Source organism: Amia ocellicauda, chromosome 10 (assembly GCF_036373705.1).
Source record: "Amia ocellicauda isolate fAmiCal2 chromosome 10, fAmiCal2.hap1, whole genome shotgun sequence".
NCBI classification, from domain to species: Eukaryota; Metazoa; Chordata; class Actinopteri; order Amiiformes; family Amiidae; genus Amia; species Amia ocellicauda.
Genome location: NC_089859.1, coordinates 42,300,161 through 42,326,129, shown reverse-complemented (window position 1 = coordinate 42,326,129; position 25,969 = coordinate 42,300,161). Strand labels below are relative to the sequence as shown.

General features: G+C 40.2%; 2 non-coding genes across 2 annotated transcripts; both read left to right on the top strand.

Moving 5' to 3' along the window:
- The first annotated feature begins 606 nt into the window (after window positions 1-606).
- On the top strand, window positions 607-721 carry LOC136762266 (U5 spliceosomal RNA). Its single transcript, XR_010820471.1, has one exon. It is a non-coding gene; the product is annotated as a U5 spliceosomal RNA (small nuclear RNA).
- A 25,133-nt stretch (window positions 722-25,854) lies between these two features.
- LOC136762291 (U5 spliceosomal RNA) lies at window positions 25,855-25,969 on the top strand. Its single transcript, XR_010820496.1, has one exon. It is a non-coding gene; the product is annotated as a U5 spliceosomal RNA (small nuclear RNA).

The window sequence follows — 25,969 nt, the reverse complement described above, 5'->3', positions numbered from 1 at the left end:
TGTTATTCTGTCTCTCACTGCTAAAATACACCTACCATTAAAATTATAGACTGATCATTTCTTTGTCAGTGGGCAAACGTACAAAATCAGCAGGGGATCAATTACTTTTTTCCCCCACTGTACATACATATATATGGAAAAGAAACATTACAAGTATAAATCACAATAAGATGTAATAAAGTACAGATAAACAAAGTGTAATAAAATGTGATCTGTTTGAAAATGCAGGGACGTCACTGGAAAAGATGATGTCTGGATGGCAGCATATGTTGCTCCAAAATGTGTACATCTCTTCTGCAAAAATGGTGCCCTCACAGATGTGCGAGTTACATGACAGACAGACAGACAGACACTCACACACACTGTCACACCCACACACACACTTTCACAGAGAGACATATACACACGTACAGACACACACACACACACACTATCACACAGAGACAGACACACACACACACACACACACACATACATACATACATATGGAAAAGAAACAATACTTTTATAAATCACAATAAGATGTAATAAAGTACAGAAAAACTAAATGTAAGAAAATGTGATCTTTAATACACACAAATATGTATGGCTGGTCGGATGCGTCTTGGACTCGGGTTCCTCTTCATTACGTATAACGCTTTTGCCTTTTGCTAAAGCTTTCCGTGGAGGGGATCGTGGGTGAGTTTGTACCATTCTTGGGGGGCTCTGCCTTGTTGGGGCGGAGCTGTGATCCAGGTGAACAGCAGATCGGGCATAGGTGGGCATGTGGGCAGAGGAGTAGGAAGGCCGGTCAAGCAAATAAGCTTGCTAAGGTACACAGCAGCAGCAAGCAGCCCCCCCATCCAGCCAGCCAGCCAGTCTGGCTGGCAGTGACTGAGTGGTTGACAGACGGCAAGCAACGGAATGTACGTGCTCTGTGATGTCATAGCAGTCAGCTGAGAGAGGCTCGTGATGTCATCGCTGAGCTGGCTGGCTGGCTGGCTCTGTGTGTGTGTGTGTCTGTGTCTGTCTGTTTTTCTGTTTGTCAGTCTGTCTGTCTGTCTCTCTCTCTCTCTCTCTCTCTCTCTCTCAATTCAATTCATTTGTATTGTCAAAGCAATTGGACATACATACATACATACATACATATATGTAGCGTAAGGTACACTTATACATTTCAATTAAAGAAGTGAATTCATAGTATCACCTTATCACGAATCCTGGAGTCTTGTAGAACTCAATTTCTGTAATAATTGGACGCAGACACCAATTCCAAAGATATAAATTGTCAAATTTATTTAAAAACAAAGACTAAATGTAGCACTACACTAATTATACAAAAGGGAAAAACTAATTAAAATTCAACTCTAGATCAACAAATCAAAGACAAATCACTTCCGTGACCAAATCAAAGACCATGGGATCCCATAGGATAACACACAAATCGTTAAACAAAAAAGGTTATAAACACATTGACTACAATACCGGTTAGTAATTCTAGGAATCACTAAGAAACAGTTGAAAGTGCTAAATTGCAGTTTCAGAAGATGAAAAAAAACTGTAACTGATGGGATATGTAGTACTTTATACTCGAGTGGTCTATGCGATTACACCCTGTTGGTGTTATTAAGAACGCCAAGTACCAGAATGCAGAGCGGGACTGTTTTTTGTGCCGTGACTTGTCGGGGGAAAAAGGCGCAGAAAAAACGGACGAGAAGGTGAAGGTAGTATGGCGGTGATGCACGCGTTGGTGAAGTGGGAAAGCGGGGTCGACAAAGACTCTTACAGCGTGATTCCCACTGCTTGCTTTCGCAATTTTGATTTATTCAGCATTGCTGATGATGACGAAGAGACGACTCGAAACTTCAGAGCAGAGTGGAGAGACACGAACAAACCTCCAAAAGGTGGATGGCCTGTCCATGAAGCGCAGATCATTATGACTGGTAACAATGTTTATTTAAAAAAAAAACATTAAAGTCTTTACATGCTATTTGATATATACAATCACAGTATATTTGAAATGAATGTTTAAGTTATTAATGTGTTGTACTTCTAACATACTCTTATAACATGGTAGGTGGTGGTGAGGGCGCTAAAAACTCGTCATACTTGACTGGCATTTGTAAGAACGATTTATTGTGTGTTGTGCTTTACAATAAAATCCCCCAAATCACAAAATAAATTAAACCAGATATAATTTAACTTCAGTTTTGATTCAGTGTTGGCTGTTCATCTTAATTTGTATGGTCAAAGCACAGTATTTTTATGACAAATAAATATAATCCCCAAATATCTGTGGACATAATGCAGGGTTTTATTTATTTTATTTTTATTTTAGGAAAAGAAGGCAAACTAAGAAGAAAACTTAATGACCTAACAAAAATGCCCTCTCCTAAAATGAAGAGAGTACCTAAACCAAACAAAAAACTTCAAATTTCAGATGATAGTGACCTTGATGAACCACAGTTACCGGTGAGATAATTACTGCAAATATTAAATAAATGTATTGCAGGATTGTTTTTTTTTAAATCATTTTCATATATATATATATATATATATATATTCATTTTAAACTCTTTTCCTCTCTGAATACAGCACAAAATAAGAAAGAAAACCGATGGAGCTTCAAGAATTAGATCCCGTCATATTCTACAGACATTTAAAGAGTCCAGTGAAGTTGAGCTACAGCAAAAAGTTAAGCAGCTCGAAAAGGAAAACACTTAAAAAGACTTAAAAATGAAAACCAATGTCTTCGAAACCGTATGGTTGATGGTAAGTTTTTTTATTTATAGCAAATAATTCCTTACCTTGATAAATGTTATTCTTCAGTAATTTAGATTCCAGAGTAATGTATTATAGTTGATCATACTGAAGTAATCTAGAACCACAATACAGACTCTTAATGTGCACTGTCTAATAGTTTAATAATACTGATTATTAAATAAAGTTTTTCAACATAACTTCATAATCCTACATTAATGACTATATGCATTACATTAGACCTGGTAATTCTTGTATTTTATCTTTTTTATATTTTTCGTAGCTAATGTTAATGACCCACAAAAAGGTCAGTTTGCCAATAACATAGAGCAAGTCTCTCAAGTATAATTGCAGGCATTGATGGTTTTGTTTTCACTTTGTATTAAATATATTATTAGAAATGATTATCATTTAATACTAAGGTTTTTTTCTCCAGAGATTCCAGACCTTTTGGACAATCTGAAAAAAATTGTAACAAAAGCCACATTTATCAGCAATGAAGACAAAAGTGTGTCACCATCAAGTGGTTCTGACAGCCCCACAGCAAATTGTTCTGAATCTGACAAAGAATCACCAAAACAGGTATAACACTCTTGGTCTACAATATTACAAAGACAAGGTAAAAATATATATATTGAAAACAAATATTGGTTGTAAACAATCTAATGATGCTACATTATCAGTTATATTCATAGTTATAGTTGATAATAAGAATGTAATTGAATTATGGGTGTCACAGATTCACTGACTTTATTATGTCTGTAAATTAATAAACTTAGAATTGAGACATACTGTGGTCTTTAATAACACATTTCTGTAACAAAATCACAGCCTTACTGATAATGTATTCCACTTAACATAATATAAGAATAGTTTGGGGATAAACTTGTTTTTTATTTACCATTGTCTTTTAGGTGGAAAAGTTCCCAGGCACTGGAGTTTACATTGACAAACTGTCCTGGATCCTTGCAGAGAGGTGCAGCACGAATACGTCATATGCAAGAACCCTGACGGTTGCTGTCTTTGACTTTCCAACATTATTAAAGAGCAATCTTCGTGGTGGTGGCAGCAAGAGAGATCCAACTTCGGAGAAAAAGACACCTCTGGATCGCTTAAAGGTGGAAGCCATATATGGTATGTAAATGCTGTTGTACAAAATTTCTAACTCTCCTTTTTAACTGTATAGAACACAAAGGGTTAGCATTTGAAATGTTCCTTTGGCCTTTGTTTTAGTTTCAGAGACTAGAGTTAATTTATTAATAAATAATAATACCTTACATGTAGCAGCTGGAAAGATCCCAAAGTGCTCTACAGACTCACTTCACCCACCACCCTCTGGGGTGCAGCCATTTTGTACCAGCAGATTACTACACAGCAGTAAAGGTGGAGTCATAACAAATTTGTTAGACCTGATTGAGGGAAGCCTGACTTAGAATTCAGCCACGTCACTCTTTCAACAACACCTTGTAAATCACCTTGGATTAATGCTTCAGACATATTAATACATAATAATAATGAATAGTGCCATGGGATCCTTGACAATATAAACTTTCATGTCTCATTTAAATTTGACTTTTGAGCAAATACTTCACATTTCAGTCCAGTTGTGCCACATCAATGTAATGCTTAAGCAAGGTATTAATGGAGAAAAGACTGCCTTTGCATAGCTGCTTCGCCAAGTACAGATTTTACTATGAACTAGTGTAAGACAAGTTTAAGAGCATACACCAAAACGTTTAAATACACCCACACACAAAAATGTTGATTTACTGTGGCAATATGTAACTAATGAACCCTTCTCAAAGATATGTGGTATGTTTATTAAAAGATTTTTATATATCTATGTGCAAGTCATTAAATCTATGTGATACATGTTTTTTAGGGGCTACCTTGAAAAAATTGCCCAGTAACCCAAAGAGTGTAATTGGTGGTGCAATTAACAGCAAGATAAATGAACTACGACACAGAATGAAACCAGAGTGAAGATTTGAAGAACCAGATCTGTATTTTTTGTTTTGTTTTCAACAGGGTTGGGGTCAATTCCAATTAAATTTTTAATTCCCTTTTCAATTCAATTCCAATAAAGAATATTCTGTGAATGCAAAAAGTAATTGCAATTTTGAATTGATTTGTAGGAGGAATTGGAATTGAAAAACAGGAATTGACCCCAACCATGGTTTTCAGTGAGTGTTGTACAAATTGATAGGTCAGGGTTTCTGTAAAAACTTAATAGAGGCCAGCAGGCGTGCACGATCTGGGAAAAACTGCTCCACTACAACAGACCTCTTTCCCTTCGTTTTCTCTAAAAACCTCCTGATATCCTTCACTGCAGCTCTGACTCACCGAGGACGAGGAGGCGAGAGAGGAATCCGTGAAGCCGCCCTCACTGTCACTCCGAGCCGCGATGCTCCAGCGTGTAGCCGGACCTTTCCCCACCAAGCCGCTCGCTACCCCAGCTTCACTACTGTGCCACCACTTCTTTTACTGCCACTATTTACCAACACCGTCCGTGCTCCCTCCCAGCACCTTCTTAGTGCGTTTTTTCCACCCGGCGCCTCGGCTTGTACCGCCGAGCCTGGCCCTGCCTCCTCCTCGGCTACACCCTGTGTGTCTGTCCGCCCGTCTGCTGGCTGCTGAGGTTGTTCCTCGTCACTAACCAGCGCCCCGTGCACCGCCTCAACACCATCTCCCCCCGGCGTCTCGGTCGTCACTATCCCCCGCTGCCTCGACCCCGTCCCCCAGCTGTGCGTCATCGCCTCCGGGCAGCTCTTCCCCCGTCACGGCATCAGTGGTACCATCGGTCCGACCGGCGACTGTCTCCTCCGCCGGGGCTCGATCTCTGTCTGCCCGCTGCATCTGTGGCTGCGGGCCGGTGTCTCTATTCCTCCCCGCGTCGCCCCGCTCCTCCTCCCGCTCCCTGTCCTGCTCGGGACAGTTCCTCACGACATGCCCCTCGCTCCCACACCTGAAACACTTCATGGACTCCGAAGTAGCGAACACGACGTAGTCGGTATTGTCGATCTTAAATTTAAAAATGACATTAAGATCCTCATTGATGTTATTGAGGATCATATACAGCTGCCTTCGGAAGGACACGACGTGTTTCAGTTGCGGGGCTTTGCAGCCCAGCGGGACCCTCTTAATGCCGGACATCAGCTGCCCGAGCCGGTGCGGATGAACGGAGGGACGTTAGACAGCGTTACCTTCCGGGCAGGAGCAGCGAGCGGCAACACCGGGGTGAAAGTGTCGTCTAACACTGTGCCATTAGCCACTAGCTGATTGAGCAGATCAGTGGTTTTTAAGAAGATAACAATGGCAGCAGACTTGATATTTTCACACCCTGCTACCTCCCCAACCGCTAACACACACTGCTCTAGGGGGCAGAACTGCACCGGAGCGATCTTGACTCCATGGCGTCGGGTCAGTTTTTCAAAAGACGCATTCAGGGGGTCCGACCCCCCGACCCGGGAAGAACTACCGGTACTCCCCCCTCCCCTCCCCTGTTCCCCCACAATAAGAAAAGCACTGAAAACAGAAGACAAAATAAACAAACTGAAAAAAGTAAAGCAACAAAAAAACGCAGCCAAAGGACAGAGCTCTCAGCAGCACTCCCGCTCACTGCAGACCCCTCCCACACACTCCCAGCTGAGAGAGAGAGAGAGAGAGAGAGAGAGAGAGTGTTAGTGTCTGTCTGTCTCTCTCTCTCTGTAGATGCATCATAGGGAACATATGTAACAATCTCTCTTTTTGTTTACCAAAAATGAGAATGAACGTATTTCAAGTGGGTGTTGCCTTGGTTGGAAACGTTTTAAGATTATTTATGAAGTGTAAAGTGGATTTGTCTCAGTTCTCCGTAGTTTTCAATGTATGTGCCATTCAGTAGCGTTCATGTTACAGATGTGCCCTATGCAGTGGTAGGGTCAATAAAATGTCAGTAAAACTTTATTTTAGCAATTATGGAGGGGAAGAACTGCAAATAGCGGGTCCCCACTAATTATCTAACTTACCAACAACGTTTCAAATTAGGTCTTGCGAAGCTGCCAAATAATGCTGTATAATCGTATGTGTCTTCATACACCGGCTGCTATAGTCTGATAGCTTTGATTATATATACATATTTTCTCGTGAACCACAAATGCTATTTGCTTGATTTTTACAGAGTATGTTATAAATACCATTGTTATGAAGCCTGACAAATTGTATGCTGTAATTATGAATATTTTCAAATCATTTGTTTGTTTTTCCTAACATGTTACAAATGTTCCCTATGTGAAAGATGCATTATATCTTAATAACGTCTAAACAATTAAAGATATACAGATTATTATTTTCGGTAAAGTTATAACACATTGCTATTAACTATGTGTGTCAGTAAAAGTTTAAAAAATCCTAATAATTTTTTATTGATCCTGCAAAATAGGTGTTTAGGGAACATTTGTAACATTAGGGTTACGATTTGCCATAGACGCGGAATGAGTTTGATTGTGATGTTAAATGGGGTTTAAAGACGCAGTCGCCTCGGTGCTGATTACTATTGCTGTGTTTCTCCACTTCTACTCCATGCTTGGGAACGCCCACATCCAGTGACGTCAAAACCGGTGGAAAAGCGGGCCGGTTCAAAAAAGATCAGCTGGATCCCAGGCCGAGCAGCAGCTCCGGCTCCAGCACCGGCACCATGTCGCTGGAAAAGCGCTAAGTGAGCTCACAGTGAGCTCAGTGTAATGTCTGCTCTGGTGAGCTCACAGTGTGACCTAGTCGTGAGTTCACGTCTTCACTGGGTAGTCCTTGACAACTTAATTGACTCAATTCTTGGGCTTAATTGGTCAAAATGACCATTGGTTGAAGGTACTCAGGGACTGATGTGTAGAGAGACTTATTAAACCTGCAGGATTGTGGTTTTCCCAGAACAGAATTAACCAGTGTAGCGTTATGTTGGGTGTATTCTGATAAGAGCATTTTAGCTCTGAGCTGAAGCACTGATCTAAAGAAGACCTCTCCCCCCCAAATTTATCAGATTTCCTTAACTCATCAGCATGTGAACTGGTTTACATCAAAGTGACAGTCTTGGGAGGATGGCACCGAGAATAGGCCAAATAGTTTGGAATCCTGCTATGAGATAGGAGAAAGGGGCCTGTAGGTAATAAAAACTCTTTGAAGTGGACGAGAGCCGAAATCCCGACATAGAGCTACGAACCCGGGCCAACCGGCATTTCCAAAAGATGGCATGGATTGACATCAGTCATAAATCAAGCCCCCCTCCAATAGGACACTGGGGGCTGAAACCGAAATCCAATCTAAAAAAATCAAGAACCAATCACCTATTGATCTGACAGACTATAAAGAACAGCGTACGGTCTCTCTCTCTTACTCTCTCTCTCACCTGAACCAGAAACTCGCAACCTGTAGCTCTGTTGCCAGAACCGGAACCAGAAACCAACCAAGTCTTTGCCGGTAACAGAAGAATTAAACTGGGAGAAGGAGATTGAGCCGTACGAAGAATTCTTTTAAAGGACTTTATTAAATAAATAACTTTACAGACCCACCTGATCAGTGGAGTTTTACAGCTGGACAATTGACTAAGTCGACTGAATACGAAAGTGTCAGTCATTTAAATAGCTATTTGAGTCTTAAGAAACTTGACCCTTGGAACGAACAGGGCCCTGCTTTCCTCAAAGACTTTGTCTTCAAGTAACTACGGTGGAACCCTGCTTACAAAGAAGATTTTGTGCACAACCTTGGAGCCTTCAAACCAATGGAAAATCTGTTTGGAAAAGACTCTACATTCGCGAAACCCCAACTTCCAGGTGCATCGACTGAGTGGAAGTTCTTGGACAAAGCCGAACCGGACTGCCTTTGTTCCAAACCACACGGACCTCGTGCCGTGTGCTGTTATCTGAGCCCGAAGCCAGAGAGGCCTCTCTGCGACGAAGTTCACATAAGTTTAACAGTTTGGAGTTTGTGATTCATGACATTTAAGAAATCAATTAGAAATGTTAATCTGTGATTCATAACTCTAGAATGTGTAATATCATTTAGTTTTCTTAAATATAAATGTGTGTTGCATTCAACTGTTTTGTTGATAATTTTAGAAATAAAATCTGTCAACGCCGAGAAATATCTTCTCATTCCTGTTTAACTGTTTAGTCTGAAATTGACACAAGTGAATAGACATTAGATTATTGGTGGCCCTGCCTATCCTTAATCATTGAATAATAATCAGTTAAGGGAAATTGTGGTAACAAGTAATGATAGGATCTTTCTCTGTACCTAAACGTTAATGAGACTGATATATATATATATATATAACGAGAAGTTACCTGACATAAATACTAACCTGCGTAGTTATTTAATGTCTGACTAACAATACTAATGAGAGACTCACCTTCGTCTTACTAACCGGTGTTGTAGTCAATGTGTTTATAACCTTTTTTGTTTAAAGATTTGTGTGTTATCATATGCGATCCCATGGTCTTTGATTTGGTCACGGAAGTGATTTGTCTTTGATTTGTTGATCTAGAGTTGAATTTTAATTAGTTTTTCCCTTTTGTATAATTAGTGTAGTGCTACATTTAGTCTTTGTTTTTGAATAAATTTGACAATTTATATCTGTCTGCGTCCAATTATTACAGAAATTGAGTTCTACAAGACTCCAGGATTCGTGATAAGGTAATACTATAAATTCACTTCTTTAATTGAAATTTATAAGTGTACCTTATACATAATGTATCTATTAAATTAACTGAACAATATGAAGCTAGTAACTATGTTTAATTAGTGCTGGTTTTACAGTTATAAATTGCTCAAATATTGTAAGAAAGACAATTTGACCGCCTGTTCTAAAGTGAAAGTTATATTCACATTAATTATTGCACTAATTCAGTGATATTTATGTTTATTGGCCTAGAATAAGGCAATAATTATGGCTAAACTGCCAACAACACAGTACTAAAGAGAATTGGACTCCCTGTTGTAAAGATTTACACTAGGGGTGTCCCGAAGCACAATACCTTATTCGGAAAGGCACGGATAATGGCTTCAAAACCAATAACGAATAATTTTGCCGAATAATATGCGGCTAAGGCTGAGACAGTCACAGCTTGTGTTTGATGGATAACAGGTGAGCCAGGGGATCATATCACGAAACTTAAATGTCTGAAATCACTAGGCAATAATGTCCGTGTGAAATGAATGTGTGTAAACTTTAGGAATGAAATGAGCGCAAATCAAATAGCAGCTCTCTGCGCTTCTCTCTGAAATCAGAGCTTTAACGGGGTGCTTGAATATGATTTCACTTTTCTAACTTTAGTTAGTGTGTAATGTTGCTGTTTGAGCATAAACAACATCTGCAAAGTTACGAAGCTCAAAGTTCAAAGCAAAGGGAGATATTTGCTGTTAAAGAAATCGTTTTTTAAGGACTACAACAAACGGCTGGGTTAGTGACATCACTAACCCTAGAATTGACATAAACCCCGTCCCCTGAACACAATTCAGAGATTATCAAGACAGAATATGCTAATCAATGAGTAGAAGATAACTAAACATAGTCCAGTTAACATAATAGATGGTGAGGTACATTACTACACACAAATAATATGGTTTGCTAAGTTGTTAATATGAAAGAATGTTGATCCTTCAAATGTTTAATACATGTTAAATAATGGGTAATATGTCCTTACTAATCAGAATTACTAGTGTACTTATGCTTAACTAATGCATCATTCTGGACTATTCAAATAAAGTGTTACCACAGTTCTTAATGACATGCATATTTTGGACATAGTCAGGTGCAAAAACAAGAAGGTTACTTTGTTGTCGGTGTTTGCGCAGAGGTTGCGTATGTTTGCGCACAGATAGCGGATAATCGCTCGCACCTTGGAACCTATTTCCGGGAGCGCGTTGTTGAGCCACCAGGCTCTGTTTTGTGCGGATGGGCGGCCGGAGCGCGTTAAGGGTTTTCTGTTACAACGTTGTCGTTAATAACTAATGATCTTCGCATGCAAGTCAATCAATCAAAACTAACTTGAGCTGGACAATAACTTTATTCTAGAGCTGCTGTAAAGCCAAAACAATCTCTGTCACTTTCATTTCTTATCACTGGAAAGCTGCTTTCAAACAATTCATATTGTTAAAAGCGCTATATAAATGAAGGTGATTGACTTCCCTTGCATAGACTTTTTGTCACTGCTGGTTTTACTGTTCTAAATAACAGTAGGACTTAGCCTAGATTTAATACCAGATTTCTTTGTTTTTTAAGTTCAAATGTATTATTATGTGAATTGGTACTTAAGTAAATGGTGTGTGATTATATGCATGACATTCATTCGGTGACAGTGGAATACAAACAGTCTTACCGGTGTATTCTCAACATCAGTTTCATCTGAATCCGTATATCCGTGTATCATAACAGCTTCACATTATTTATTGGCCCCGACAGTGTAAAAACAAATTAAATGCATTAGATAGGTCTACTTACTGCTCACAAACTTGATAGAGGCAGCGTACACTGGCCAGCCATGTTTTGGCTTTTTCCCTTTCTGCCATCCCACAGCAGCTGAACAGTCAGTTTGCGGGTATCCATCGTCATCCATCTTGGTGTCATCATATTTACGTATGGCTTCGGTTTCCACCTCGCTATACATCCCAGCATCCTCCCCACTGACCCATTGGACCACTGCAAACTTTCTCATCACACCTTGGGCTTTAGAAGAGTTTGGCTTTTAGTGAATTTAGATCACGGCTGTTTCATCAGATCTCACATGGGAAGGTCACAGTTTTGTGTCTTGTGAGTCTGATTGTAGCGTCATGGGCATCATTTTTGCTTTGTAAGACCAGTTTGCCAGACACAGACATAATGCTAGGCCAGCTAAATGTCAGCTGCATGCAAGTTAGCTGCAGATCTGTGAAAGATTAGTACAATCGATAATGAGGGCTGTCGATTTAACGCGGTAATCTGATTCATTAACGTTAGTTGTGAGAAACTAACGCGATTCAAATATTTTAACTCAATTAACCCACCCGCCCCTGACCAACGTAGGTAGATTTGTGTAATGAAATAGATTCAAAACTGAATCGCTTGACAGTAAAAAAAGTAAATGTAGTCTAATGTTAACGGTATAATACCCATTCAACATAAACCAACAAATACATGAATCCAGTTCACGTTACCTAAATACACGAAGCAAGGGCAATATCAAAGTTGTTGCTGGCTCAGTTAGCTCCTAGCAAGGTAACCTTAACTCTTGCAACTGTTGTCTTATTGAACAAACCAACTACTTTGCTTATAAATTACTAAATGAACCAACCTGAATCAACACAAATCCCTGAGTAATAATTACAACAAGATACAATTATTCTTTCCTTCGGGGTGACGTTAGAAATCCATGTTTAATCGATCTGAAACCTCTGTTGAAACTTAAAGCAACGGCCCGTTTTACCGCTGTCTGGCTGCTTCAATGAGTCAGTGATCTGGATTTCTATTGGATCCCGCGCAGCAGTTCAAACATCAACCAATCGGCATATTGTATGGTCTTATGGCCCTAATTCACTTGCCTACATGTAGCGATGTGTTTTCTATTATGCAAAATGGCGAAACGAAAATTGTGTTGCTTTAACAGTTGCCAAGAAGAAAGAATGATTCCTCGTCGTACTCGGACCAGGTGGAAAACAAGGCAAAACTTGTTTTTCCAGCAAAGTTTTGGTCATATTGATAATTTATAGGCCCTAGAAATGTGTGTATTAAATATGATAAACTATAATATATTCATAAATAGGCATTATACTTATTGTTGAACATAATTGTACAAATAATGTTTAGTTTAAGTTATGTTAAGTTTTAAGGTTTTAAAAATGTGTTTAAAATGTTGTAAAATGCATTGACAAACATATCTGAAGGCGAGTAGATTTCCCACTACAGCTGGTCATGTTGTTTTTAAATGCTGCCCGTGAACTGAACAATGAACGAAGTCACCATATCTAAATATTCACAACAAACACCCTTTCGACATGAAACCAAGAAATGAGAGCAATGCTTTCACTGCTCGCCATAGCGTCTCAATGTTAGTGTCCCTCAGCAGGATATGTCGCCCATTTTAGGTTTACAGACATTCTATAAATTAGCAGCCTGGCATTAGTACTGTCAGTAAAATATTATGCATGGCTAATAATTTTATGTCATAATAATATATTCATCTGTAGCCTATGGAGATGGCTTCCATCTCAAGACACCAATATAAATCTAAGCACAACAGCAATGCTAAAATGTAATGTATTATTGTGTCTGTAAAAGTGAAAGGAGCATACAGGTAGATGGTGGGGTGGGTTGTGAACACTAGCTTTAATCTTGATGAACATCCTGGGAATTAATAACAGTCAAAACAGCTTGCCATATTGTTGAACAAGAATATCAACATTTAGAGTAAAACAGGTTTCTTTTGGTACACACTTTGCTTATGATCACTCAAATTTGGATTCTTTCCCATTTGTTACAGAATACCAACCAATCAAACCTGGTGTCTTCAGGTCCCTCAAATGACCATGTCACAGATGCCAGTTGGCTGAACATCCTCGCATTTTCCATGAAGCACAATGTAACAGAGGCTTTAATGGAGGACCTACTGAAGCTGTTAAGGTTATGTAGTGGGGATGCTGCAAGCATCCCAAGTAGCAAGTACATGCTAGAGAAGGAGTTTAAAGATTATGTAGACAAATCAGAATACCATCTGTGAGACAAAGTTTAGAGCTGGGTCAATTTTTTATTTGTATACCTTTGAGGAATCAACTTCAAGCTCTTTTGGAGAATGAGCCTATTCCAAATATTTACAATGACCAAAACAGATGGAATAACAGATTTTTCAGATGGGAAGTTGTACAAATATCTGAAATCAGTTAGTGATTCATTCTTTTCCCTGTCTTTCAATTGTGATGGAGTGCCAGTGTTCCAGTCATCTAAATACAGCATATGGCCCTTACTATGCTCTGTTAATGAATTACCCCCAGAGGAAAGAGATACAAATGTCATACTATGTGCCTTGTGGTTTGGGTCATCAAAACCACAAATGACTAGCTTCCTCAAACCTTTTGTGGAGGAATGCAAAAGTCTTGGACAAACAGGTCTTCAGTGGCAGGATCCAGTAGATCACTCAATCAAAACGACAAAGGTCTATGCATTATGTGCCATATGTGATGCTGTTGCACGACCTTTACTGCAAAATTTCAAGCAGTTTAATGGAGAGTATGGGTGTGGGCACTGTCTTCATCCAGGTGTTCCTTAGAGATCATGACACAACTGTGCAAATAGGTGAGATTGCCAAAAATAATGAACAGAGCATTTTGGGCATAAAAGGGCCATCTCCAATTGTGGACTTGCCAGATTTTGACCTGATCAATGGCATGGTCCCTGATTACATGCATTGTGTGTTGCTGGGGGTTTGCCGGCAAATAGCCACTTTATGGTTTGATTCCAAAAGCTATAGTAAACCATGGTATGTTGGTTTGAACACTGTAACAGTGGATGTAAATCTTTTAGCAATCAAGCCTCTAAGCATTTTTTCCAGAATCCCACGGTCTATTGTTGAGCTAAGGTTTTGGAAAGCTCACGAATGACAGAACTGGCTTTTATATTACAGTTTGCCAGTCCTGGAGGGGATACTTCCAAACAGGTATCTTTGCCACTGGGCTCTACTTGTGGAGGGTGTGAGCATTTTGCTAGGTTCAGACATTAGCCAAGAGGATATTGACCATGCTCATGAGGCTCTTGAGCTTTATGTTAAATCAGTTCAGTCTTTGTATGGCGAAGATCAGGTGACCTACAATATGCATTCACTTCTGCATTTGACTAAGAGTGTTGAGAATTTGGGTCCTCTCTGGGCCCAGTCTGCTTTCATGTTTGAGAGCTATAATGGCTACTTGCTCAAGCAAGTCAAAAGCAGTAATGCAGTGCCTCAGCAGCTTTGCAAAAGAGTAGCATGGTCTCGGGCATTGCCACGCATAGCTAAGGCCTGCTCATCCAATGATGTTTCACCTGAAATTAAATCATTCTACACAGAAATGACCTCTGGTAAACGTCATGTAAAGAATTATACTAGATATGACTTGCACTTGGAGTGCCAAAGATTAGGCCAGTGTCTGAAAATAATATGAATGCATTGCATGCATTGCTAGATGTACCTGGGACCTCTATTGGCAGGTACTACAGCAGAATAGTTATCAACGGAGAGGTCATTCAAAGCCAAACATACACAAAGACAAAGAAAAGGAACAACTCGGTTGTGATATTGAAAGATGGCAGTATTTTCACGGTTTCACACTTTCTCTGTGTCAGTGATGACCAATATCACTTATATGCAGTTGGCAAATTTGGAAATTGTACAGTGCAGAAACTGGTTCGAGGATCTGCTGTCAAAATATCACTGACCTTTATGCGGACTGTTCATTTTCCTACAGGATTTGAAAGAGCAGTTGATCTAAGGTTGATTATACAGTATATGACCATGTTTGATTATAGGCATAGGGCTCCACTTAGGACAAGGCAAGAGCATGAGTTAAGTACAGCCTTATACTGCTAAACTGCACTGTGTTCTATACATGTCTTCATATGCTGGACATTCATATTAAATTTGCACTATTTTCCTATGTTTTTACTTCATCAAAAACTATATGCCTTTAGTTGTATGTAGGACATATATGATTAAAAATACATTAATATTATGCAATTTATATATGTGTTTTTTGCAGCATATATGTCCCTTACAATATTCGGTTTGAACATATAAGAATCACAGGTTTTTTTAGGAAAAGGAAAGGATCCAAGTGCAGGCTTTAGAGTTGAAGCAGATAATCCAATAAGGGCAAAACGAGAGAGCATAAACAGGGACAGTCCAGGTCAAACGATCAAGCGAACAGGCTAGTAGAGAGATCCGAAAGGGGTAAACGAGAGAAGGAAGCAAGAGGTCAAAAATACACGGGAAGGCAATCAAGAAACAAGGCTTAGAATTGATTCAGGAGAGAATGCAAGACTTCGCGATGAATCTAGGAAACAGAGGGGTACTGTGTACTGTGAAGGAGAGAGGGATTGAACGAGGTGAATGAAGGATTGACCAATGATAGGAGAGGAGGACAGAACAGGTGCACCTGGTAGGGAAGAATGTGGAAAGACTGGTTTGACTGGACAAAGGACAAGAGAAGCACTAAACTAGTATTTGGGAGAGGGAGACCTCTGGTGGTGAACTAAGGTAGAAGCAGGGGAGACCGTGACAGTCTCCAAGGTTCTCATCGTAAATAACAAACAGAAATCAAACTACCTTCTGGCCTGACCTTCTAGCTTGACCTTATCTTTCTTAAGTATACAAGAGAGATTAACAGGTGTGAGAAAAGAATTTCTAACTTTCCTTCCACACATACATACATACATACATACATACATACATACATACATACATACATACGGAAAATAAATAATAGAATTTTGAATCACAATAAGATGTTATCAAGTACAGAAAAAGAAAATGTAATAAAATGTGATCTTAAATACATACAAATAAAGAAAATTGGTTTACTATTTCCAGATTCCTTTTTTGAAATACAATGACATGCATTACAAATGAGTATTTACATTATATTTACAGCCGGTGCTCGTGTGTCACTGTGTCCCTCAGGCTGTGGTAGGCGCTGACATATTGGGCAGCCAGGGTGGCTGTGTGTCCCTCCCCCAGGAGGACTGACCGTTTTTCTTTTTTCTAAGTTTTGTCACAGGTTGGGTGGGCATCCATTATGTTGTTACAGAATGTGTCCCTTATTTTGGGCTAAAGCTTTCCGTGGAGGGGAACGTGGATCAGTTTGTACCATTTTTGGGAAGATCTGCCTTGTTGGGGCGGAGCTGTGATCCAGGTGAACAGCAGATCGGGCATAGGTGGGCATGTGGGCAGAGGAGTAGGAAGGCCGGTCAAGCAAATAAGCTTGCTAAGGTACGCAGCAGCAGCAAGCAGCCCCCCCATCCAGCCAGCCAGCCAGTCTGGCTAGCAGTGACTGAGTGGTTGACAGACGGCAAGCAACGGAATGTACGTGCTCTGTGATGTCATAGCAGTCAGCTGAGAGAGGCTTGTGATGTCATCGCTGAGCTGTCTGTCTGTCTGTCTGTCTCTCTCTCTCTCTCTCTCTCTCTTCCTCTCAATTCAATTCATTTGTATTGTCAAAGCAATTGGACATACATACATACATACATACATATATACACTCACCTAAAGGATTATTAGGAACACCATACTAATACTGTGTTTGACCCCCTTTCGCCTTCAGAACTGCCTTAATTCTACGTGGCATTGATTCAACAAGGTGCTGAAAGCATTCTTTAGAAATGTTGGCCCATATTGATAGGATAGCATCTTGCAGTTGATGGAGATTTGTGGGATGCACATCCAGGGCATGAAGCTCCCGTTCCACCACATCCCAAAGATGCTCTATTGGGTTGAGATCTGGTGACTGTGGGGGCCAGTTTAGTACAGTGAACTCATTGTCATGTTCAAGAAACCAATTTGAAATTATTCGACCTTTGTGACATGGTGCATTATCCTGCTGGAAGTAGCCATCAGAGGATGGGTACATGGTGGTCATAAAGGGATGGACATGGTCAGAAACAATGCTCAGGTAGGCCGTGGCATTTAAACGATGACAATTAGCACTAAGGGGCCTAAAGTGTGCCAAGAAAACATCCCCCACACCATTACACCACCACCACCAGCCTGCACAGTGGTAACAAGGCATGATGGATCCATGTTCTCATTCTGTTTACGCCAAATTCTGACTCTACCATCTGAATGTCTCAACAGAAATCGAGACTCATCAGACCAGGCAACATTTTTCCAGTCTTCAACTGTCCAATTTTGGTGAGCTTGTGCAAATTGTAGCCTCTTTTTCCTATTTGTAGTGGAGATGAGTGGTACCCGGTGGGGTCTTCTGCTGTTGTAGCCCGTCCGCCTCAAGGTTGTACGTGTTGTGGCTTCACAAATGCTTTGCTGCATACCTCGGTTGTAATGAGTGGTTATTTCAGTCAAAGTTGCTCTTCTATCAGCTTGAATCAGTCGGCCCATTCTCCTCTGTCCTCTAGCATCAACAAGGCATTTTCGCCCACAGGACTGCTGCATACTGGATGTTTTTCCCTTTTCACACCATTCTTTGTAAACCCTAGAAATGGTTGTGCGTGAAAATCCCAGTTACTGAGCAGATTGTGAAATACTCAGACCGGCCCGTCTGGCACCAACAACCATGCCACGCTCAAAATTGCTTAAATCACCTTTCTTTCCCATTCAGACATTCAGTTTGGAGTTCAGGAGATTGTCTTGACCAGGACCACACCCCTAAATGCATTGAAGCAACTGCCATGTGATTGGTTGGTTAGATAATTGCATTAATGAGAAATTGAACAGGTGTTCCTAATAATCCTTTAGGTGAGTGTATATATATATATATATATATACATACATACATACATCCATACATGCTAGAAAGTCATTACTATGTTATCTTAAAGGCTAACTAAGCAGAACATATATCATTATAGAACAGAGTTCATAGGTCAACACATGGTTTTAGGGAACAGGCACATAGGTCAAACCGTTTGACATTGTCTCCAAGGTTCTCATCGTAAATAACAAACAGAAATCAAACTATCTTCTGGGCTGACCTTCTAGTTTGACCGTATCTTTCTTAAGTATACAAGAGAGAAAAACAGGTGTAAGAAAATAATTTCTAATTTTCCTTCTACACATATATACATACATACATACATATGTAGCGTTATGTTGGGTGTATTTGGATAAGAGCATTTGGGCTCTGAGCTGAAGCACGGATCTAAAGAAGACCTCTCCCCCACCAAAGTTATCAGATTTCCTTAGCTCATCAGCTTGGAACTGGTTTGCATCAAAGTGACAGTTTTGGGGAGGATGGCACCGAGAAGAGGCCAAATAGTTTGGAATTCTGCTATGAGATGTCTGGAGAAAGGGGCCTGTAGGTGATAAAAACTCTTTGAAGTGGATGAGAGCCGAAATCCCGACATAGAGCTACGAACCCGGGCCAACCGGCATTTCCAAAAGATGGCATGGATTGACATCAGTCATAAATCAAGCCCCCCTCCAATAGGACACTGGGGGCTGAAACCGAAATCCAATCTCAAGAACTCAGGGACCAATCACCTACTGATCTGACAGACTTTAAGGAACAGCGGACAGTCTTTCTCTCTCTCTTTCTCTCACCTGAACCAGAAACTCGCTGCCACAGCTCAACCTGTAGCTCTGTTGCCAGAACCGGAATCAGAAACCAACCAAGTCTTTGCCGGCAACAGAAGAGTTAAACTGGGAGAAGGAGATTGAGCCGTACGAAGAATTCTTTTAAAGGACTTTATTAAATAAATAACTTTACAGACCCACCTGATCAGTGGAGTTTTACAGCTGGACAATTGACTAAGTCGACTGAATACGAAAGTGTCAGTCACTTAAATAGCTATTTGAGTCTTAAGAAACTTGACCCTTGGAACAAACAGGGCCCTGCTTTCCTCAAAGACTTCGTCTTCAAGTAACTACGGTGGAACCCTGCTTACAAAGAAGATTTTGTGCACAGTCTTGGAGCCTTCAAACCAGTGGAAAATCTGTTTGGAAAAGACTCTACATTCCCGAAACCCCAACTTCCAGGTGCATCGACTGAGTGGAAGTTCTTGGACAAAGCCGAACCAGACTGCCTTTGTTCCAAACCACACAGACCTCGTGCCGTGTGCTGTTATCTGAGCCCGAAGCCAGAGAGGCCTCTCTGCGACGAAGTTCAGATAAGTTTAACAGTTTGGAGTTTGTGATTCATGACATTTGAGAAATCAATTAGAAATGTTAATCTGTGATTCATAACTCTAGAATGTGTAATATCATTTAGTTTTCTTAAATATAAATGTGTGTTGCATTAAACTGTTTTGTTGATAATTTTAGAAATAAAATCTGTCAACGCCGAGAAATATCTTCTCATTCCTGTTTAACTGTTTAGTCTGAAATTGACACAAGTTAATAGACATTAGATTATTGGTGGCCCTGCCTATCCTTAATCATTGAATAATAATCAGTTAAGGGAAATTGTGGTAACAAATAGGATCTTTCTCGGGACCTAAACGTAAATGAGACTGATATATATATAACGAGAAGTTACCTGACATAAATACTAACCTGCGTAGTTATTTAATGTCTGACTAATAATACTAACGAGAGACTCACCTTCGTCTTACTAACCGGTATTGTAGTCAATGTAATTATAACCTTTTTTGTTTAACGATTAGTTAAACGGAATGTACGTGCTCTGTGCTGTCATAGCAGTAAGCTGAGAGAGGCTCGTCATGTCATCACTGAGCTGGCTGGCTGGCTGGCTCTCTGTGTGTGTGTGTGTGTGTGTATGTGTGTCTCTCTGTCTGTCTGTCTGTCTCTCTCTCTCTCTCTCTCTCTCCCTCTCAATTCAATTCATTTGTATTGTCAAAGCAATTGGACATGCATACATACATACATACATATATATGGAAAATAAACAATATGTGTACATCTCTTTCGGCATTAGTGGTGCCCTCACAGATGTGCAAGTTACATGACAGACAGACAGACAGACACACACACACTTTCACACACAGACAGACAGACACACACAGAAACACACACACATACTTTGACAGACAGACAGACAGACACACGCATATTATGGGTCTTTGTTGGGTAGTGAAATGGATAGCATCAGTCGCAGTGTGGGTAATGTCAGGGAGCCAATCATAGTCCCCGTTATTTGCATATCGTGGCGCAAAGCATTCTGGGAAAAGCAACTAAACACGTTTAGTCATGTATTTGTCCATAGTTTACACATGAGATGAAAGAGACAGTATGACGTATTGAGCACCTGGGATTCCTCATGTGTATGTGAGGGGCAGAGGAACCGGATCCCAAGTGTGCGTCCCAGGTGCTATAGGTTTCAAAGCATGCAGGGGAATAGGCACCCCACCCTGACACCTATAGAAGACTGGATAGGGAGATATAAATAGCAATGGGGAGACTCTTGTACTTGGTGTGGCTCTATCCATATAGTGGGGCCAGCAGCCACTTAGCAGGTGCAGCAATAGAAGCTCAGCCTGGGGAGACTGGATTTAGCATTTCCTCTCCATTTTGATAACTATCCATAATCATTTCTGCAAAATACTTCTATGATACCTATGTATGTTTTTTACTTGTACTATATTATACTATCAAGTATCAGTGTACACATACAATGTGACCTGTTACATTAATACAGAGGCCAGATCTCTAATAGCCACTGTCCCCTGATATTACACTTTTTTACAATCACTTTGGCACTCATTTCAGAACCTTGATGTCATTTTTCAAAACTCTAGACACTAAACTCACACTCGATGATCAAAATGCACATTTTTCAAAACTCTAACACTTTTTTACAATTGCTTGGATACAATACACATCAACCTCAGATCATTTGTTCATTGAACTAAAATGACACAACTTACATCAAAGTATTACCATTTCAAAATGCAATTCACACATTACATCTGAGATCACTGTCTATTCATTTCATTACAAAGATCTAACTATCAATTGATACAGCTGCTCAAAATGATAAGTGACTGTTGCATTACTCTTAATGCATAATTTTATGGAAACTGACAAACAATATTCCATGTTTCGATCATGAAAGTTTCAGGATAATGAGATCCATTGACACCAATAACCGAGGAGCATGAACCAGTTGGACTACATTATCTATGGATGTAATATTTCATCATCATTCATCATCATGTAGCACTTTTCCACACCATGTTTTCAGTGTGGAAGGAAAGTTAGAAATTCTTTCTCTAATACCTGTTTTTCTCTCTTGTATACTTAAGAAAGATAAGGTCAAGCTAGAAGGTCAGGCCAGAAGGTAGTTTGATTTCTGTTTGTTATTTACGATGAGAATCTTGGAGACAATGTCAAACAGTATGATTGAAGTGCCTGCTCCCTAATCCATGTGTTGATCTATGAACTCTGTCCTATAATGATATAAATTCTGCTTAGCTAACTTTTAAGATAACATAGTAATGACTTTCTGATTATAACCAGCTCTTTGATTTTTGTGTATGAAAGCTCTGACTGTTAAAATGAAGGCAGAGCGACTTTGGGATCTACTTGAGTCACTGTTCCTCTCCACGCTGCGTGTATTAAAGGCATTGCAACTAACGCTCCAACCTGGTTGAAGATGATTGTTCTTCCACATCAGATTTGACATTACTGTATGTATGCAGGCCCTTGTAATTGCTTTTCCAATACTGCCAACTGGTTATTGATGATTGATTTCACATTGTGGTACGAGTATCGAGTGAAATGAGTGCTATCCACCCCAGCAACACAGTGATAACATGGAGCCGGCAGGTCATCCAGGTCACAATAGAGGTCAAGCAGTGGGAGGAGGAAGACGTGGTGGTCAAAGGAATGGAAGGGGACATGCACCCCTTCTGAGAGGTGGTCGTGGGCCTCGTCATAGAGGAGGGCTTAGGCCTCACCAGAGAGGCAGCCATGGGCCTCATTTGAGAGGTGTTGGGGGAACGTGGTAGAGGACAAGGCCACGGACAAGACAGCGGCAGCAACAGCAAATAGTGTCTAGTGAAATCCGAGAAATAGTTGTAGAGCATGTTGTAAATCATGGCATGACCATGACTGAGGCAGCTACAATGATTCAATCAAACCTCAGAATCAACTCAGGATCAACTGTGGCCTCAATCATCAGAAATTTCCGTACTGAGAAGCGGCAAGTCTTCAGCATGCACTAAACATTAGGCTACTCTCAATTGTCAAATGACTGTATACTGCATACCAATGTGTAGCACAGAGTATAGTGTGCCTTTTGAAAGAAATGCAGACAGAGTGAAGCAGCTGATGACTGAGTATGTTCAGGTATGTTCAGTTTCAAGATGCCTCTTGTGAAAAATGGTTGTGAGAACCTGAACCTGAACACAGGGCTGATGGAAATTTAGAAGTACAGTAATCAATCCTTTGTTTTGCTTTTTACACTAAGCCAGGTGAGGAACACTGCAGTTGACATTTTACTGTAGTTTTGTTCTTTTTTGTAGCTAATTATTGTTGCATGGATTCAAAGAAACCTATGGTGTGATTTGATTGTATTGCATCAATACATTTCAGATTTTGTTCAATGATTCCACTGTGTCTGTAGTATTCTCTCTACTAGTCCTTTTACAGTGATGTATTTATGTGTAGTACCATAATGAAACATGTATCACATATTTTGTACTACAATATTTAATGATTGTACGAACAACTACACAGTGAAACTATCGGTATCTTCTGTGTTACTATGTTACTATGGTATTTCATGATAAATGAGTTATTTGAACCAACAAGTCTGCAAGTGCTAGGTTTCTTTAAAGATATGAAAGGCTGTTCAATGTTCAAAACATTGTATTGTGCAGTGTTACAAGTGATGACCGTTTTGAGTTTTGTGTCTAGTTTTGAAAAATGACATCAAGGTTCTGAAATTAGTGACAAAGTGATTGTAAAAAACTGTATATTCATCCTATTTAATGTGCTCTTTTAAAATGTACTTTTCTTTTTTATGTTGCCATTTCTGTTCTACCAATGTTTCAGTTGTTAGCCAAAGATTGACAGAGTACATCTCATACACACAGGCCAGACAGCAAGGATTTCTTTTTGAAATTCAATTACAAATGCTGCATGAATTCATCAATACGATTAGAGCTCCTGAAAACTCACTCTACAGCATCTCATTAGCAGTGAAAAGAAACCAAGAAAGTTGGGACAGTCGACTGTTTACCACTATGTAACATCACCTTTTCTTTTAATAACACTTATTAAGCACTTGGGCACTGAAGACACCACTTGGTTAAGTTTAGCAAGTGGGATTTCCCCCCATTCATCCATTATGCATTTCCTCAGCTGCGCAACTGCACAGGGCCTTCGTTGTCTTAATTTGCACTTCATAGTGCGCCACACATTCTCAATTCGGAGACAGGTCAGGACTGCAGGCAGGCCATGCTAGCACCCGCACTCTCTGCCTACGCAACCATGCGCTTGTAATCTGGGCAGAATGTGGTTTGGCGTTATCCTGCTGAAAAATGCAGGGACGTCCCTGGAAAAGATGATGTCTGGATGGCAGCATATGTTGCTCCAAAATGTGTACATCTCTTTCTGCAAAAATGGTGCCCTCACAGATGTGCGAGTTACATGACAGACAGACACTCATACACACTGTCACACCCACACACACACACACACTTTCACAGACACACACACACACACACACACTTTCACACAGAGACAGACACACACACACTTACATACATACATACATACATACATACAGTGAGGGAAAAAAGTATTTGATCCCCTGCTGATTTTGTGCGTTTGCCCACTCACAAAGAAATGATCAGTCTATAATTTTAATGGTAGGTGTATTTTAACAGTGAGAGACAGAATAACAGCCAAAAAATCCAGAAAAACGCATTTCAAAAAAGTTATAAATTGATTTGCATGTTAATGAGGGAAATAAGTATTTGATCCCCTATCAATCAGCAAGATTTCTGGCTCCCAGGTGTCTTTCATACAGGTAACGAGCTGAGATTAGGTGCACTCTCTTAAAGGGAGTGCTCCTAATCTCAGCTCGTTACCTGTATAAAAGACACCTGTCCACAGAAGCAATCAATCAATCAGATTCCAAACTCTCCACCATGGCCAAGACCAAAGAGCTGTCCAAGGATGTCAGGGACAAGATTGTAGACCTACACAAGGCTGGAATGGGCTACAAGACCATCACCAAGCAGCTTGGTGAGAAGGTGACAACAGTTGGTGCGATTATTCGCAAATGGAAGAAACACAAAATAACTGTCAGTCTCCCTCAGTCTGGGGCTCCATGCAAGATCTCACCTCGTGGAGTTTCAATGATCATGAGAACGGTGAGGAATCAGCCCAGAACTACATGGGAGGATCTTGTTAATGATCTCAAGGTAGCTGGGACCATAGTCACCAAGAAAACAATTGGTAACACACTACGCCATGAAGGACTGAAATCCTGCAGCGCCCGCAAGGTCCCCCTGCTCAAGAAAGCACATGTACAGGCCCGTCTGAAGTTTGCCAATGAACATCTGAATGATTCAGAGGAGAACTGGGTGAAAGTGGTCTCAGATGAGACCAAAATCAAGCTCTTTGCCATCAACTCAACTCGCCGTGTTTGGAGGAGGAGGAATGACCCCAAGAACACCATTCCCACCATCAAACAAGGAGGTGGAAACATTATGCTTTGGGGCTGTTTTTCTGCTAAGGGGACAGGACAACTGCACCGCATCAAAGGGACGATGGACGGGGCCATGTACCGTCAAATCATGGGTGAGAACCTCCTTCCCTAAGCCAGGGCATTGAAAATGGGTCAAATACTTATTTCCCTCATTAACATGCAAATCAATTTATAACTTTTTTGAAATGCATTTTTCTGGATTTTGTGGCTGTTATTCTGTCTCTCACTGTTAAAATACACCTACCATTAAAATTATAGACTGATCATTTCTTTGTCAGTGGGCAAACGTACAAAATCAGCAGGGGATCAAATACTTTTTTCCCCCACTGTACATACATATATATGGAAAAGAAACATTACAAGTATAAATCACAATAAGATGTAATAAAGTACAGATAAACAAAATGTAATAAAATGTGATCTTTTTGAAAATGCAGGGACGTCACTGGAAAAGATGATGTCTGGATGGCAGCATATGTTGCTCCAAAATGTGTACATCTCTTCTGCAAAAATGGTGCCCTCACAGATGTGCGAGTTACATGACAGACAGACAGACAGACACTCACACCCACACACACACACTTTCACAGACAGACATACACACACACACACACACACACTCACTTTCACACAGAGACAGGCACACACACACACACATACATACATACATACATATGGAAAAGAAACAATACATTTATAAATCACAATAAGATGTAATAAAGTACAGAAAAACTAAATGTAAGAAAATGTGATCTTTAATACACACAAATATGTATGGCTGGTCGGATGCGTCTTGGACTCGGGTTCCTCTTCATTACGTATAACGCTTTTGCCTTTTGCTAAAGCTTTCCGTGGAGGGGATCGTGGGTGAGTTTGTACCATTTTTGGGAGGATCTGCCTTGTTGGGGCG